Source organism: Pleurodeles waltl, chromosome 2_2 (assembly GCF_031143425.1).
Source record: "Pleurodeles waltl isolate 20211129_DDA chromosome 2_2, aPleWal1.hap1.20221129, whole genome shotgun sequence".
NCBI lineage: Eukaryota > Metazoa > Chordata > Amphibia > Caudata > Salamandridae > Pleurodeles > Pleurodeles waltl.
The window spans coordinates 784712747-784730604 of NC_090439.1; the positions used below are offsets into that span (position 1 = coordinate 784712747).

Sequence of the window (17858 nt, forward strand, 5' to 3'; positions counted from 1 at the left end):
ATTAATATGTTACCAGATAGCAAATATCAATAATCAAGTGACATTTGGCTTCGGAAAGTGGGGGTAACATAATCTTCAACATATCAGCTTCCCATGGATTGATGGCATGAGGACTATGTGGCGAGGAGAAATAAGATTAAAAAAAGAGAAGCAAAAATAAAAAAATTCTGACATCATTATTACTGTCTATCAAGGACAGTGCTCACTAAAGGAGGAATATCTCGTCCACCTCTTTTAGAATGTTAGGATCAGGTAAATGGTACTGGTTCCTCCCATCCAATCCATTGCCCCGTCCTCTGCCACATTAATGAGCTGGCCTGACACTCGTTTTTCAAGTCTCTTCATTTTATTATCCGACTTTTTCACCTTCACATCATGTGTGATGGCTCTTTCAGACACTTCCCATAGATCACAAAAGGGGATAATTAACACATCTATTTTAACATTGCATTTCCCAGAACTTAAATAACTGCATGTGTTGCCTGAAGAAATTCTGTGATTTTTCTGTGCCTCTTCTTCAGCAACTGCCTTATACACTGAGGGCCAGATTCATTATCAATAACCCTCTCCTTCCAAAGTGGCTTGGACCATGTGTATTTATTGATTCAATCTGGATGGTTCTTTGTTGTAATGCTTCTGTGGTCATCTTTAGTGTATGTCTTGCCTCTGCAAATATGTATGTCTTGCCTCTGCAAATATGGCGGCTAACTTATTTTCTAAATCTACAAGAGCAATTTATAGGACAGCAGGGAGAGACCATGGTGGGCTGCAAGGTAGTGGCAGCGCGCTAGGGTGCTTACCGGAGTTTTCCCGGGCGGTAATGTAGGAAGGTTACTGCCCGCACGCCCGTGAAAAGGTGAAGGTGCAGCGCTCAACCTGGAGGCGTTTTTTTTTTGGGCTCCGATGGGCCCATCGCGGCCGCTGGCTGGACCCGGGCTGCTCTGGAACGTTGTCGCTCCCGTCGGACTGTGCACGGGTTCCCTGTCTGGTGGAACGGTGGCAGAGCCAGCACAGGCTCAAGGCTCGGCGTGTCACGGCAGGCTTCAGGAGGAGTGGAGCTGGCAGGGGAGGCGGCAGAGGCGACTACAAAGGCGAGAAGACTCCGAGAAAGGGGGGGTCGTGGCTCACCCCCTGGTTTGGGTTTGGAAGAAACTGATCACCATGGAGAGGTAGGATCCAATCGGGAAGGGGGACTGAATGAAATTGTCTTGAGTGGGGGAGTCCTAATGAGGTGAAGTAAGGTACAAGCAAAGAAAACACTGGTTAACAGTGATAAGGCCAGTGAGAAGAGCACTCATAAGGGTGCTAAAAAGCAGAAAAACACCCAGCCTTCCAACCTAATTAAAAAATTACCTCCTTGTTGAGGTCCTTTCTTAAGATAAGCTCACCAAAAAGGGCTGTCTCATCAAAGGTAACCGATAGAGAGCAAATAGCCCCATTAGGAATGGAGGGGTTAGGAGACTACAACCCATGGTCAAAATTTCAATTGCAAGTACTCCAGGTAGCATTAGGTACCCCAGAGATAAATGGAGACAGAGAGTATCCTGGTCCTTTGCAGTTGGGCAACGAAGCAGACTGTCCACCTTCAGGAATTTCAGCAGCTGTTTTGGGGTCGTCAGATATGTCAGCCGGTGTTTATATTATTCCACCAGGCGATGATGTATCTCAAGCATATTCTCATTTGTCCCCCATTCTGACTCTGACTTCTACCTCAGTTGTTGCTCCTGCTTCAGATACACAAAATACTTCATTAGAGAGGTTGGTTTTGGCTTCATCTAATGATATTAAAAAAGGTTTTGCGACTTCGGAAATGAATCAAGGGGAGATAAGAGGAACCTGTGAGGCCCTGGAGAAGTAATTGGACCTTTTGATGGTAGGAACCCACGTTCTAGAAGAGTCAGTGGGTGCAGTAAAGGAGGAAATGAGGCTGTATAAGGAAGAAATAAAACTCCTGAAGGAAAATGGACTAGAGCTACGCAATATGGTGGAGCGGCTGGAAAATAGCTCCAGGAGAAATCATCTGAGAATCTTACATGTTCCGGAAGGAGCGGAGGGGGAGAATCTTAAATTGTTTGTGGTCTCTCTGATAAAAACTGCACTTCTATTGGAGGAGAGCACTGAAGAAATAGCGAATTATATTCAGAGGATACATAGAGATCCCTTTAAGAGAAACCCCAAAAATAAGAAGCCCCGGAGAATTCTGATAAATTTTCAAGCCTATTCATTGAAGGAAAACATATTGTCTAAAGCGCTTAGGCTTTAAAACTTTAAGAGGAGAAGACTCATTTGAGATCAGGTCAGATTTGTCCAGGGTAACTAAAAACAAACAGTGGGAGCTAGGGAGACGGATCGAAGAATTTAAAAGGTTAGGCGCTGCAGTGCAATTTAAATACCCGGTGGCCTAAGAGTAATATACAATAATAGAATCCATGATATAAGAGAGATTAATCCAGCGGATGAACTGTTGGAGGTTATAAAAAGCAGGGGGGTAGAGTAAGGTTAAAATGGCCAGTTTGCTACATATGGGAATAACTCAGGAGCGCTCTAAAATTGGATTAACATCAGTCCATAATGCCAGGGGGGGTTCTCCAAGGGCAGGGTAGGAGGGCTATGGTGGTGTGGAACCGGAAGGCACTGGGTGGGGAGCAGGTGGGAGAAAATTAAAAAAAACTTGTGCACTTTAGCTAGTACTGAATTAACCGCAACTGTTGGATAATATTCACGTGGCCCAGGGGACCGGGTGTAGGGATGTGCAGATTCTAACATGGAGTGTAAATGGATTAAGGACTAGAGGTAGAAGTGATAGGATTTTACAGTACCTGAGAGACTCCTCCACTCAAGTGTTAATCTTGCAAGAGACACACTTAACTAGAGATGAATGTAGGAGTTGTTTAAGTCGCAAAAGTGGGTTCACTATTGTGTTTGCACTGATCATAATTTTAACACTAAGGGTGTGGTTATCTTGATTAAGCACCAGGCTAATGCGGTAATATTGGGAGTGAAATCAGATACAGCAGGTAGGTGGATAATAGTCAAGTCACAGATGTCAGCTGGGAACATTACACTGGTGGGGTACTGTGGCCCTAACTGTGATGACATAGAGCCCCTTAGAAGGTTGTTTTCTCAACTTTTGGATTTTCCAGACCCAATTATAATGGCGGGAGATTTCAACATAGTTTTACATAACAACTTGGATAGATCAACGAAAAGTAGATCAGTAGCAACGCCAAAGTCTCAGTGTTATTTGAGAGGAATGATGATTGACCTTGGGTTGTGTGATTTGTGGATGCAGAGAGCAGGTATGGAACAGGTCTTTTCCTATAGTAATAACAAATATGGTCACGCTTCACGTATAGATTATTTTTTAGTAGATCAGGGGTGGTGTGGCGCAGTAGATGACATAGTATACCTGCTAACCCATCTGTCGGATCACTCGGCAGTAGTGTTAAAAATAAAGCTTTTAAAGGATGTAGGAAGTAGGAGGTGGATGTTAGATCGTACGTTATTGCTAGATGAGGCAATTATATCTCAATTACGCACAGAGGCCGAGGAGTTCTTTAAGGGTTATTCAGGCTCAGCTCCGGCTAACGTTGTATGGGATACATTTAAAGTGGTCCTACGGTGGACAATTACAAGTATAGCCAGTTATAAAAATAAACAATACAGGAATGATATAGGTCACTTGGAAGCTTAAATGGTAAAGTGTAGGAGTCAAATAATAATGAGTACTGAGGACCAGGAAACTGAGCTATTGGATAACAAGCTGAGTGGTTTAAAACAGCAACTGGAGGATGTTTTACAAGGAAGAATTTTTAAAAGATGGGAGGCGAGCAAGCTGGCCCACTTTGAGTTTGGAGAAAGCCAGGAAACTTGTTAGCCTGGAAGATAAAAATAAATCAAGTGAGGAATTGTATTAAAGAAATTGAGTTGGGGGGGTAGGACTACAAGTAGAGAGTCTATAGAAAGTATATTTTTGAAATTCTTTTCACAGCTCTATTCAGAAGAGTTAAATATAAGGGAGGAGGATGTTACATTTTGGCTAGGGAACGATATACTCCCTAGACTCTCACAGGAGGAGCAGCTCCTTCTGAATGAACCAATCTCTTCAGGGGAGATAAGAGCTGTGTTAAAAGAAAGTAAAAGAGGAAAAGCCGCCAGTGCAGATGGGCTCCCGGTGGAGTTTTATAAAGCTCTTGGGGAATTGATAGTACCAGCCATGTCAGAATTACTTACAGGGATATTTGGGAATGACTCTCCCATTACAACTTCTTGGAATGAGGCAACTATTGCATTGATTTTGAAGCCGGGCAAGAGTTTGGTCAAGTGCGAGTCATATAGGCCCATATCACGGTTGAATAGCGACTACAAGCTATACGCAAAAATACTGGCGGATAGGCTGAGTGGGGTGGTGAAGGGTTTGATTCATGAAGATCAGAAAGGTTTTATTCAGAGTAGAAATTTACACGAACTGACTTTTAAACTGTTCGGGCGATAGATTTGGCTATTACTCAAAAGGGCCCCTTAGGTATTATAACTCTGGATACATTGAAAGCCTTTGACAGGGTTAATTGGAAGTACTTGAGTTTTATTTTGAGATATTTTAACTTAGGTGAGAAATTTTGTAGGGCTATTGGGCCGATATATCAGGTTCATTTGGCAAGGGTCCTGGTAAATGGGACTCTCACAGAGTCCTTCAGGATAGCTAGAGGTACCAGACAGGGCTGCCCTTTGTCCCCGCTGCTATCCGATTTATACATAGAACTTCTAGCTAGGAAAATAAGGTAAGATCCCACAGTAGCTCAGTTTAGATGGAAGGGCTGAGAAAAATACTGTAGCAATGTATGCAGACGATCTAATGGTGTACACTGCAGATCTGGTAACCGCTCTTCCAGGGTTGTTGAGATTAGCAGATGACTTTGAAAGGGTGTTCGGATATCATGTCAATGCAGGGAAAACTGAAATAATGTCCTGGAACCAGGAGAATGGCACGTGGCAAGGGAAGTTGGAAATGAGATACTTAGGACTAATGATTACACAGGACATTGAACAACTTGCATTGAGGAACCAGAAAAAAACTTCTGGGTTATTGTAGTAAATTAATTCAGAGATGGGCACATCTCCCCCTGACGGTACTGGGCAGAGTTAACCTGGTTAAGATGGTAATCCTCCCCAAGATACATTTTGTGCATAACTCTATTCCTCTTCAAATGAACAAAGGATCCTTGGACAAAATGCAACAGGCTATAAACTAATTTATTTGGTCCTATAAGGGTGTCAGGATCTCCTGGAAGAAGTTGTGCAAGAGTGGAGAGAAGGGAGGCTTGACGTTGCCAGATATACAACTTTATGTGTGGGCCTTTCAACTTAGGAATGCGAGGATGCTGTTTGCCTCCCTGGATGCTACATATATTGGGGTCATGTTTAAAGTCATGACAGGTACTGTGAAAGGGACAGCAAAACATTTTTTGTACAAGTTTGGAGATCTAAAGTTCTTCAAAAAAGTAAAACTGAAGGTTCTGCAAGATATGGCGAACAGCTGGTACCAGCTAAGATTGGCAACAAAGGCTACATACTATAGTCAGAAAGCATCTATTTGGGATTCCCCGGGCACACTAGAGTGTCTAAAGGATGTACTAGCTATACCCATCAGGGAGGCCAGCCTAGATTTCTGGGGTGATCTCTTTCAGGAAGGATCCCTGCTCCCGTGGGAAGAGCTAAAGGATAGAACAGGGGGGACCTTATCCAGACTAAAGTAAATTCAGTTGAAAGACTAGTCATAGAATAGTCAAGTGAGTTTGGGGGTGACAAACCGTTTGGGAAAACAATTGTATGGCGATTCCCCCAGTACATGTAAGGTGTCAGTCTGGTACTGGGAAATGCTTGAGTTATTGGATGGGGAATTCAAACTGCCAGTAAGCCTCTGGGGAGATAATATGCCTCGGGATCAGGTAGAAGGGTGGTGGCAAGAATCAATGAAGACTCTGTTTGATGTTGTTAAGCCTACCCCGCTAAGGAAAATTCACCTTTTTTCAATACATAGGGCATACATGTCTCGGACGAAGCTTTCCAAAATGAAGAAGGTGGGGGTAGAATGTGCCAAATGTGGATTGCAGAGTGCAACTGGCATCCACATGTTTATGGAATGTCCAGCGGTGTTTTCCTTTTGGGTAAAAGTTTGTGAAACACTCTCAAATATATTAAGGCGAGAGATCGTGGTAAGTTTTCCTCTGATTATTTTTAGACAACCACGAAGTTCTGAAGGGTGGAGTAGAATAAGGAGGAACTTGCCGTTTTACTCTATCCTTCTAGCAAGTAGAGAAATATGTTGGAATTGGGTGACAGCAGCCCCCCCGGTAAACAGGAATTGGCTCAATGCCCTATTTTACATGGCAAAAATTGATATAGCGGTGGGTGATGTTAAGCAGAATAAGCAGAAAAAGGAGAATCTACGGGCCCCCATGCTAGAGTGGGGGGGTAACCTGGGAATCTTGAGGGAATAGTTGGAGGGATAGGTGAGGTCAGGAGTGGGAATGAAGTCCAATGATTAATCACCTTTTCTTTTCACTTTCCAGCCACGTTGGTTTGTCTCCAGAGAAGGCTGAGTGAGAGGGATTCGGTCCATATACATTAGAGGGTGAGACAGTTGCTGTATGGAGTTGACTTGGAGTCTGAGGTGCATGAAGACAAAATGAAAAGAGCAATTTATAGAAAGCTGGTATGAAGGATGTTGGGCTAAGTGAGTTGGTGAATACTTCAATGGGAATGGAGATGTTGACCTCCCCTCTGGGCTTCTGTCCTTTGTTGCAACTTCTAAAGCGTGCATTTCTGTTCCTTTGGTCTTTTGATTTTCTTCAGATGATTGTTATTTTTCACTCATTCATTTTGACAAGATGGATCAGGCTTTTCTATAAGCCCTCCAACACGGCCCAGAGAAGCATTAAATACTGCGCAGTCACCTACTTACTGGCTCTCAATAGCTCACTCCAGACTGTTTTTCCCAGCCATGTGTCTCATGTTCCAGCTGTTCTGTTTGTCAGATTTTAGTCATTCTGTCACTCTCAATGGTGTGCCTGGACCGAGATAGCATTTTCAGAAGGAGCAGGACCACTTTCTTCTTCGATGACAATAAAGCACCACGCCGCCTGTTTCCACAGCATCCTTAACCAATCCATCCTTTTGCAGCCTGGAAGACAAGGTGGAGTTGACTGTAACTAGCTGGGAGCTCATTTGTTTTTCTTTTTCTGATCGATTGTGAAGTCAATTTATCTCTTGGCCAAGTCCTCTTTGGAGTTCCCAGGGTTAGTGTATGTCATTGGTCCTATCCAACATACACATAAAGCCACTGCATAAGCTGCTGCACTTATGAAGGATGACTTTACATAATTATGTGAACAACACTCACACTATCCTATACATCTAGAAGCCTCATATTGATCAGTTTAGGGTAATCTAAAAAAATAGTTTTCTTGAAATGTAGTCAGAACAGACATCCTACTGGTGGGAACAAATGTAGTTCTTAAAAAGAGAGGACAAAAACATTCACTGTTTTTAAAGTAGGCTGCTTGGCAGTTATGCTTCAAGATAAAAAGCATGAATTAGACCGCGGAGGACGGAATTTACTCCGCCAGAGTGATGGAGTAAAATACTCCATCGCCCTTGATGGACGACCCATCCCCCGGACCTAGAGATGCCTTCCAGCCAAGTGGACATCTCTTAAATTGGCAAGAACCCCCATCATGGCAGTTCCTATCAATGTGCTAACGTTTGATGGACGGCTCCTTCAACATGACAGTACCGTCCATCAAACTTTTAACCTGTTTTTGTATTTTCAAAAATAAAATCCCAATGCAGTATTTTGTTTTGGAAAATAAAAACACTCATGACCCCACACAATGACAGCTGTATCCAATGGTTCAGGGATCATTTTTGCAGTTCTCACTGCTTCTCATTACCAGGTTTTACCCGGCATTTAAGGACAGTGAAAACTGCCCATCTGACCACCCGCTCTGAATCAGGTGGGTGGTAAATAGCCAAGTGTCAGATGACCCTTATTCAATTGGGTTGTGAGAGGTGTATGTTAGCTGCAGAAATGGAGTAGTCGCTGTTGCTGACATACAGAAGTTCCACTCACTGTAAATGAGGCAGACAGAACTTCAGTTTGGCAGGGAGGATACTCTGTTGTCGCTGTGACGGTGTGCCCGCTACAACAAAATAGTGAGTATGGTGAGAAATCATAATATCTGTATGCCCATGGATAGCCAGGTGAACACAGTTGTTGCATCATCTGCATCATCTAACTTTCATCAGAAATTGCTGAGAAGAGATTCCCCTCTTGTAGAAGAACAAAATCATGCTAAGATTATTAGAAGCATCAGCATAAAAATTATTATAATTCCATGCTTAGCTGCACAAATAGAGAATTTCTACAAGCTATGAGTCTCATAAAACCCTACATACAGCAAAAAGATGCCATACCACTGTCGCGTAGGCTCTCATTATTCTCATGAGAGTACTAGATTTTGAGCGGCAGAATTGCCCGCGGCATGGGAGACTAAGTCTGACCCACTGCGGGTGACAACTGTCGCTCCAATCCGGGTTTTGCTCCGGCTAACTAGCAGTGCCTCATCTCTACCCGAGAGCAGGGATGACTGGGCAGCCGAGTGCATGACATAATTGGTTTCTCAGGGAAGCCGTGGTCACTCAGGTCTCATCCGTTTCTTTCTGTTACCTTAGTCTCATATATAAATGACAAACAGAGGCAGTATATGTTTCAATAATGATTTTAATAAAACAACTGCATCTTAGATAACAAAGCGTGAGCTGCAATAACCAGGATGACACAGCATAACAGTATTAAAATTGTGACGAGGAGAGTGAAGCATAGAAATATTCTATCATATTGTCACTATAATCAATAGACTAACTCCTACCTAGGCTATGATAGAGCACAGCATGTTGAGCTCTAATTCTGCCCTTCGGGTTCCCCTGGGAAGACATCATCCCCCATACCTGAGCAAAGGCCTGCGGTCTGCGTTAGCATCTGTAGTGAATAATTCGGCAATCAGCATACAGTTGTGGTTCTCTGGCTGGAATCTCCCTCTAATGTGTAAGGGACAAGAAAGTGTTTTTATAACAACACAGCTGATGTTCTGAGAAAATGTCCCTACGTAAGGATGTGTCCCTACGTAAGGATGTGTGTTTTCTATGAATGTTGGAGACTAAACTTCTACCACTTTCACCGGTAATGTACCGTGCTGTAGCCTTGGAAGAAGCACAGAGTGAGCAAGAATGTCTTGTTTGAGAACAGAGTGCTGGCCTAGGCATAAACAGTTAGACAAACAGAAAATAAAACAAGACCGTCAAAGGGCTATTGTAACAATAATAAAATAAAGCCGAATAAAATATATCTAGGTTAGAGCGCACAGCGGCTTGGCCTAGTGTGTTAAAATGACGTGCATGAACTATAGCTAAAATGGCTACACAACACCACATCTGCCCTAACAGCATGCGCTGGAGTCCTGTTCAGACTAGAGTCAAACTTAAAGCTTTAACTCTGGCTCATGTAACTCTCTGTGGCACTGCAACAGAATAGCTGAAATGCAGACTTTGTGGTATCTTGTAACAGGGAAGCTGCTGGGTGGAACATAGGGGATGGAATGTTGCTGGGTCTTAGTAGGTTTGGAGCTCCCTGGGTTCTATTGCTGTCATTTGAGGAGCATAAGGGTGGATTAGGCGTTTGATCTATGTAACTTGGAATAAAGCCTTTGGAATTAAACAGAAGCAGGATCTTTTGTACAGATTTGTTGTCTGGGGAGGACGCTCAGGTCTTGCAATGAAACTATTCTGGCTCCAAGTTTGAAAACAAGGGTGAAAGTAAGGGGACACATGTTTCCAGATCGGGCATGCACATTGTGAAATGAATCGTCGGAAAACATAAGCCTCAACAAGCAGCTGTTCCTTTTTAGAATGTCTACAAAAACCTTAATTTGCTAAGGACTGACTGGTTTCCCTGCACTAATAGCAAGTCATGTTGGCTGAAGGATCAACTCTTGAAGTCACTTCCCCTTACCTGTCAAGTCAGCTCTAGAATCACCAGTGATGAAGGCACTCCTTATGGAGCAGACAGGCAACTTTCTGCTTGCCTCAGCTAGTGGAGGTTTGTTCACCAGGATCTACCAGGCACCTTAAAATGCAGGAAAGTTAAGGATTGCTGCACTAGCAAGAGCATCTGATGGTTCTAATTTCTCCCTGTTTGTTTAAAGGAAGGTGGGCAGTTTTTAACTTCAGGAATCGAAAATTGTTTCTATGTTTAACTTACAGTGATTCAAACCGTGAATTTAATCTCTAATTTGATATTAACACAGAAGATTTTCTGGGCCTAACTGGGATCTCCGCAGGTGTGCATCCTATCTAGCTGCATTCCATGAAGGGACATAGCTACCAGCATTGTAGTCAGTGCAAAGGCACTAGGTCTATGAGGTGGAAGGGGCCCATTTGCCCTGTACCAGCTGCAGTTATATTAGAGGATGCCCTTTCAGAATGTTTAAACCCAGAGCCTGCCTGAGGTCTGAAATTCTGTTTACTCTTAAGGAGGGTCGGGGACAGGTCAATGGAGGTAGTAGAAGATAAAAGAGAAATGATTTGATAACTAACAGAATAGTATTTTCTATGGCTTCCTTTTCCTGGATTTATAGAGAACAGTGGAATGTGTTCAAAAGGTAGGCTGAAAAAAATCACAACTTTAAATTTAAATTCCAAGCACTTAATGAAGGTACAAGGAAAAAAGTGTGTTATGATTAGCTTCCTCATTGAAGACCAGTTTTTTATTTAGAAATCCTCTCTTACTGCTTCTCCCCAGTTCACTCCTTCTAACTCCTTTTTACTCTTTTTCACTGTACTTTGTGCTATTTCTGTTTCTATAGCATTTTTATTGCAGTGTCCATTCATAGTTGATTTGCACCTATTCTGTCCTACTTCATATGCATTACTTTCTCTTTCATATTTGCAATACCAAGAATGGGAATAAAGCCAATCATCTGCCTTGTCTTCAGCTTTTTACACAGGGGCTCACACAACCCTCCTTGACAATCTTCTTCAACTTCATAGTACCAACTCTGTCCACTTGTGGTTTTATTCTACTTTTCCCCCAACAGCCTGGCAGCATCCCTGGTTGGTGGTATCCACCAGTGGTGGTTGGTGACATATGAAATTGGTGGGACAAGTGAAGTGAATATTTCGACAGGCACTGTGAGAATCCAGCAATGTCCTTAGGCTCAACACCAAAGCTTCCAATCGCGGCTTGTTAAATGTTTTGTTAATAATGGACTGCAATTTAGAGCTACGGACTGGAGGCGTAAGGCAGTGCCAGTTTCTCACAGCTCACAAGTCAAACATTAAAACACAGAGTTCAAAGTATGCATTATACAATCTGTTTTGCATGAACTCAACCTGAAGGTATTGAAGTGCTTTACGTGAGCATCAGTTACATCATACAGGTTCACCTTCATTTTTTATGGGCATGGTGAGCTTAAGTGATTTGCCCAGAATCACAGGATGCTGAGGAGGTGCAGAGACTCGAGCCTGCTTCCCTAGCTCCAAAGGTGGTAGCTCTGGCCATTACACTATACCCTCTTACCTATAAAGAAACAACTTACACGGGAAAACATGCTGGAAAGAGCTAACGGCCAGGAATGCAACTTATGCAAGATTTAAAAAAGGCATAAATATAGTAACTAAACTACTGACCTGGCATGCATTACATTAACATTTAATCATAATGAAAAATTAAATGTTTGCTTACCCTTTAGCTGCAGCACATCCTTGATATTCTCTAGTCCGTGTCTCCGAGCGTCAGATTTACTCCAGCAGCCAACATCCTTAACCAATCCAGACTCTGTTCTCATGCTTTCAATAACGTTAAGCAGCATGAGACAAACTCCAAGAGTGTTTTGAGTGGGCTGGCACAACACTTCCTCAGGCACTGGTGGCTAGTGCCTGCTCTCTACCCAGCTGTCTAAGACAGCTCGGGTTGAAGAGGTTTGAAGTGCGCATGTGGGGCTGGCCATCATAAAACAGCAGGCCAAACCAATATCCGCACTTCAAACTGAAATGGCCACCATTCCTCCCTTCCAATCAGCAGCAAAGGCCCTTTGGCCTCACTCCGCCCTCACACTCGGCTCGGGGTGATACAATAGAAAATAAAATGGTAATATAGTCATTTTTTTACCATTTTATTTTTCATCCTTTCCATACTCACATTGCGGGGGGAAGTGGTGCTCCTCCTCCTTATGCATGAACCTCCGCTGGTATCCACCCAGCTCTTGAACTTCTTAGTAAAGCATCAGATTAGACAATTTTCTGCTTACCACACAACACATTCTGCAGGACACAGAGCTCTCAAATGCAAAGTCAGTGCTGGTATGACATTCCAATACACTAACAACTGGGCCACATCAGTGCATATTCCCATTCTTCCACACTTGCTATGCCAACTAATAACTTGCCATAGTTATATGACTACAAGTTGGTACCTTGTGCCTATTGCACACTCTGGATTTATCACTTAATGCATAGCAGTTTTACATTTCTGTCAAACAATGAACTAACAAATACCTTAACCCCCATCCTGCAACAGATCTAACTCAGGAACATGTACCATTCTGGAATTTTCCTGGAGGTTAAGTAGTGCATTGACTGTGTTAATGATATGTCTACCAATGATATGGCCTGTGTCCCTGAACTTGAGAGAACACACATCCTACAGGGCTGAAGGGTGAGGGAGATACTGGGAGCACAAAACACACATAAAAACATATTCCATACTACATTAACACAAGCAAACTGTCAAAAAGTCCCACAATGCTAGTTGCATTGATGGAATCTTCTGTACCCATACCCGGCTTCATTCGCTGAACTTGTAGATTGTCTACTGTTATGTGAAAATCGATTGCTGAAAAGGAAAGAATAGGTTGAGAGTTGACCTTACTGCACCCTTCAAAATACAAATATCTTTCTGAACTGAAAGGCATGTGGGCTCCAGAAAAAGGTATGCAAAGATCTACAGTTAGAGGTCTGTTAACAGAGGATGAAAAAGTAATTCATCAGGAAGCAGGGCTGAGTTTACATTATAGTGAGCCTGGAAACATGATCCATGCAGCTCAATTTGTTCTCAGAGGGATTTTCATAAACATCTGGTCTATGATAAAGAGAAAGACGGTGTATGATGGCTTCCATATATTGCATATTCAGTGAGTGACTCTGAAAGTCAATTGGTCCTATTATCAATTGTAATGAAAATGGAAGAATAATTACTGTTCCATAGTGAAATGTTTTCTGACTATGATTGGGCCCTAAAATAATATTTCTATGTGAAGGAGGTACCGGAGGTGGTCTAAACAGTTGATGTTTCTCCATTGGCTTCAGGAGGTTTCATAATCGTTTTAGGTCTCTTTTTGGAGATCGTTCAGAAGTCCTAAGTATTGATATTATAGACTCTCCTAACTATACCATAATTTTTGGGAATTTCTTGGCTAAACAGGCACAATCTGAATGTGAATTGGCCTACTAAAACAATATTGTTATCATTGATATTCTACCATCATCGTTGTTATGCATCTGGACTTCTGGTCACCCAATTAAGATATGAAAATTCCTACTACAACTTTAAATTCAATTGTGGCTAATCTTTCATTAGTGCCTCTCAAAGTATCATGAAGATGGCGCCATTTACTGTTAAATCTGAGATCTGCTTGCTTCCTCCTCATAGGGAATAGGAATGTACTATACAAATTGGACCTGATGCTGAGGTACCATTTGGGCTAATTTATTCTGTGTCAGAGAATGAGAAAGTGAATGATTGTCCAATAATCCGCACCAGCTGGAACACCTTTGTTTTTGTTCTAAAAAAAAAGAAAAAGATCATAGGCCTTGTAATGATTATTAAGGACTAATTCAAATTACAGTCAAATATTGAGATCCTTTACCTCTCATTAAAGACACCCTATGTTCTGTACAAGGAGCATAAATAATCACAAAGCTTGATTTGTGAAGTACTTATCTTTTACATATGAAGGAAGGCAATAAGTAGAAAACAACGCTTCTCTATTTACCAATGATTCATGAATTACATTTTTTCTGATGTTGTGAATCATTTTGCGTTGGTTACTTGGATAATAGTGTGATCTTTTCAAGTTAACTGTGGATCCAAAAAAAATATCAGCTATTTTGGAATGGCATACTAGTGTTAAAGAAACACCATGTGTTCTGGGTTTTGCAAATTTTAAAAATCATTATCATTAGTGTATTAAGAATGTGGCAGGTTTGACCAGTGTTACTCAGGTTCTGAAGAAAGAAAATCTGAAGGGTGACTTTAATTGGGATGCTCAACATATGAGGCTGTTCAACGTGCTCAAGAGAATGTTTACTCAAGGTTCAAATTTGTGTTATCCTGGTAAATCTGACAAATTAATTGTTGAGACTGTTTGTTCTGAAAGAGCTGTGGGGACCATGTTGTTCTAATTAAATGAAAGTGATGGAAGTGATCATCCTGTTTTCTATTTACACAATGTCTTCTCAGAGAGTGAACGGGATTACTCAATTCATGAACGATTTATTAACTGTGTAGGTAGCTTCTAGATGGGCACTAAAGAAACTTTTGGAATTTAAACTGATCATAGGAATTTAAAATATCTGCGAAATGTGCAACACAACAATAATCTTCAATCCAGAAGTGTATTTTACTTTGGTCAGTATGTTTCTGTGATAACCTATATTCTCGGCCCAAATAATTTATTGCCCATTGCCTTACCATCTCATTATTCAGAACCTTCTCTTAATTCTGATCAGCCCATAATTTGTATGATTGGAATTGTTGTCTTTTTGGAAAGGGTTATGGAAAATCAAGGACAAATGGATCCTAAGGACTGGAGGAGCTTCACTTGAAAAGTCTACAGACATGACAGAGTGAACTGCATTTTAATCAACAAGCCATTTTGATGACTATCAGGGAATTACAAAAGGGCTGTAATAATAATGTGTCATGATTCTGCTAGATCAGGCCGTAGAGGGTTTATGAATGATTAGGATTCATCTTTGACCTTTTTGGTGCCTACAGTATATTCTGATGCTCACGAGTATGCTATTTCATGTTCCACTTGTGTTAAGAATAAATTGGTACATTCGAAACCTTTTGGTCCTCAGTAGCTCGGCAGTGCAATCAAACTATTTTCAATATTCAGTTTTTTTTTTATGTTTTACATTTTGTGTAATTCACAATGTTACATGAATTGTGATACATTTGCCTTAGTATTGTTTCTTTTAATTCCAAATGCAAGGTGTCTTTATTTGAGACATATTTGCATTTAGCAGCTTGCAAGAGTGTTTCCTGACAAAACATTTTTGATGTGCTTCATTTGTATAAATAATGATAACATCATTCATAATAAAGGCATCTCCTTTTTATTTCGGAGTTGCTAATGGACATGATGATAAAAGGCATTACTGTATGCCCTTCATACTGGAAAACAGGCAAGTAGATCTGCTTCAGATTCTTGAATGTTGTGTGCTGTCCACAGTATGACATAGACCTTAGAAAATAAGGATGAGACCTCCCTGACAAGAGAAATAAATTACAGTATACAGAGAATTAAGTCCTGATGAAAGCCTGGGACCCATACAAGCTGTTAGCAAAGTTTGAAACATGTGACAAAGAACAAGGTTGAGGGGTAGTAACTTCCCCTAAAATAGTGAGTGTTTTAACTATACCAAAGGCATCCAAAAAAGGAGATATTGGTGTGACATTTTAGGTATTTTTATCGATATGTTTAGACCTCAGCAGAAGAAATATCCAAAGTGCTTTGTGGGATTTGGTTGAGCCTACCCTGATTCATAGGGACTTGGGTCCCTTGGGACCCCATGATGAAGCATGACTTAATAGAATATGTGAGGGTCCCTAAAAACATTTTGGGTTTCTTCCTCCGAAGGACTTGGGTTCAACCAAGCGGTAGCTCTGTTGAAAGGGTGGTAGGCTAACTTTGTGTTTTTAGTTAGGTAAGTACAGAGATAGCAATTAGTAATGTTCAAAATCTCTATATTTTGTTATCAAACTAATATAAATATTTCCCTAAAATGTGCAACAGAAACATCTCTATCAACTAATTTACTAACTTTTAAAGACATTTTACGATGTAAATCACACTTATCTTCAGAAGCGGTACCCAACAGAAGTGTCAGCAATATGCTAATTTATGCTAAATAAACAAGAGTCATAAAAACTATTTTTAGAGCCATGCACAATTTTTGGCAAGTAGGCATCTTCTTTCTGAAAAGAAAAATTCAAAAACAGTTGGGACGGAAAAGTCCTCTGCATAGTGATGGATGTACACCACTGCCTTGAATACCCCAGCTGCAACATTGTCTGGATCCCTGGTGCTGATTTTTGTTGTCCTGGGCGAACATGGATCAAAGATGTGCACCATGATATAGGCCTGTCTCCCAGATTGTGGTCTTCTTGTACAAAGAGTGCGCCCACACTGCTACCCTCATAGTAATGAAAGGTTACAGCTTTTGCCAGGAGTTAAGTAGCACAAGATAGGTTGTGGCAGCAAACCGTGTAGTGATCAGTAGAAGTAAACAGGTCTTAAACTGGGTCACTGGAGTGAGGCATACAGGCTAACTCATGTAGAATTGTGTTGCTGTGTGCTTAACTCACCCTTGGCCTACATCATTAGAATGAAGTGCTGTGCAGTGCACATATGATTGCATGCACGTGCTGTGTATATGTATGCCTTTGAATGGTGCAATACATAGGGGACTCTGAGTTCCATTTTGGGAAACCAGGGCTGACTGGAGGAGCATGTGGCAGTAGAGGAATTTCCACAGGCAGATTTGTGGATTGCTGCATTCCTGAGAGCTAGGTGAGATGCACATTAGAGGAAGGAGAGTCAGGCTCTTCAGCATACTTCAAATAGTGACCTTTGATTCAAGGAGAGCTCACTGGAAAGGGGCCTTAGGGCATCTCAGGAAGGAGATGGGACTGATAAGAGAATCATAAAGAGTAGGGCTGGGGCCCCGGGGTAACCTCTCATCACTGTGGCTTACATCTAGGTGTGAACATCTACACACTCCCATGGCCTATGTTGTGGGGCTATCAGATTTGAAGTTACTCTTGCTGTGTCAGACTGCTTTCCTGGAGAAGGGGCAAGGGAGGGAAGTGGGCACTGCAAAAGGAAGCAGACCTTTAACACAAACTTCAAAGACTGAGACAATAAAACTGTAAAGCAGCCAGTCATGCTCTCGCTCAGTCATGCATGAGGAGGAGAAGCTATATAAGACTTCTGCCTGTGACCAGGACTGGGGGCTAAGGTCTGCCAGTCTCACAGCTGGGTGAGGCGACATGACCCAGGGAAATCCAAGAGCTTCTGCCCCTGGAGCACCAGTGCCAGCCTGCTTGCTAAGACCAGCGTGCCATGTGAGTAAGAGAAGAACGCTTGGAGGGAGCGATGTCCAGTGGGGGATCCTGGTAGGTGGATCACTGTAGCAAGGTGTGAGAAGACGGCCGCTGCACCAATTGGGTTGTCGCCCATGTGAAATTAGCCAAGGTTGCACTAATCGAGTTGTTGTCCATGTGCCAAGTGAAGTTGGCAATCCCATTTCATGAAGATTATTGCCATGCTGATTGGGCTGTAGCCTGTGTGCTGAGTGAAGTCGGCAACCCAGTATGCCAGAGGAGGCTGCCATGAAAATTACTGCCATGCTGATCAGTCTGTCGCTGCATGCAGAGTGAAGCCATATGCCAGAGGGGGTGACCATTTAAAGTAAATTACAGCATATTGATCAGACCATTGCAATGTGTGGAGTGA

The 17858-nt window shown here is 42.0% G+C and overlaps 1 protein-coding gene across 1 annotated transcript in view; it reads right to left on the minus strand.

Annotated features, from left to right (window-relative positions):
- The window catches only part of LOC138282619 (myosin heavy chain, clone 203-like), a 262838-nt gene that overhangs the window by 163766 nt on the left and 81214 nt on the right, over positions 1-17858 (minus strand). The gene's annotated exons all lie outside the window — the stretch shown is intronic.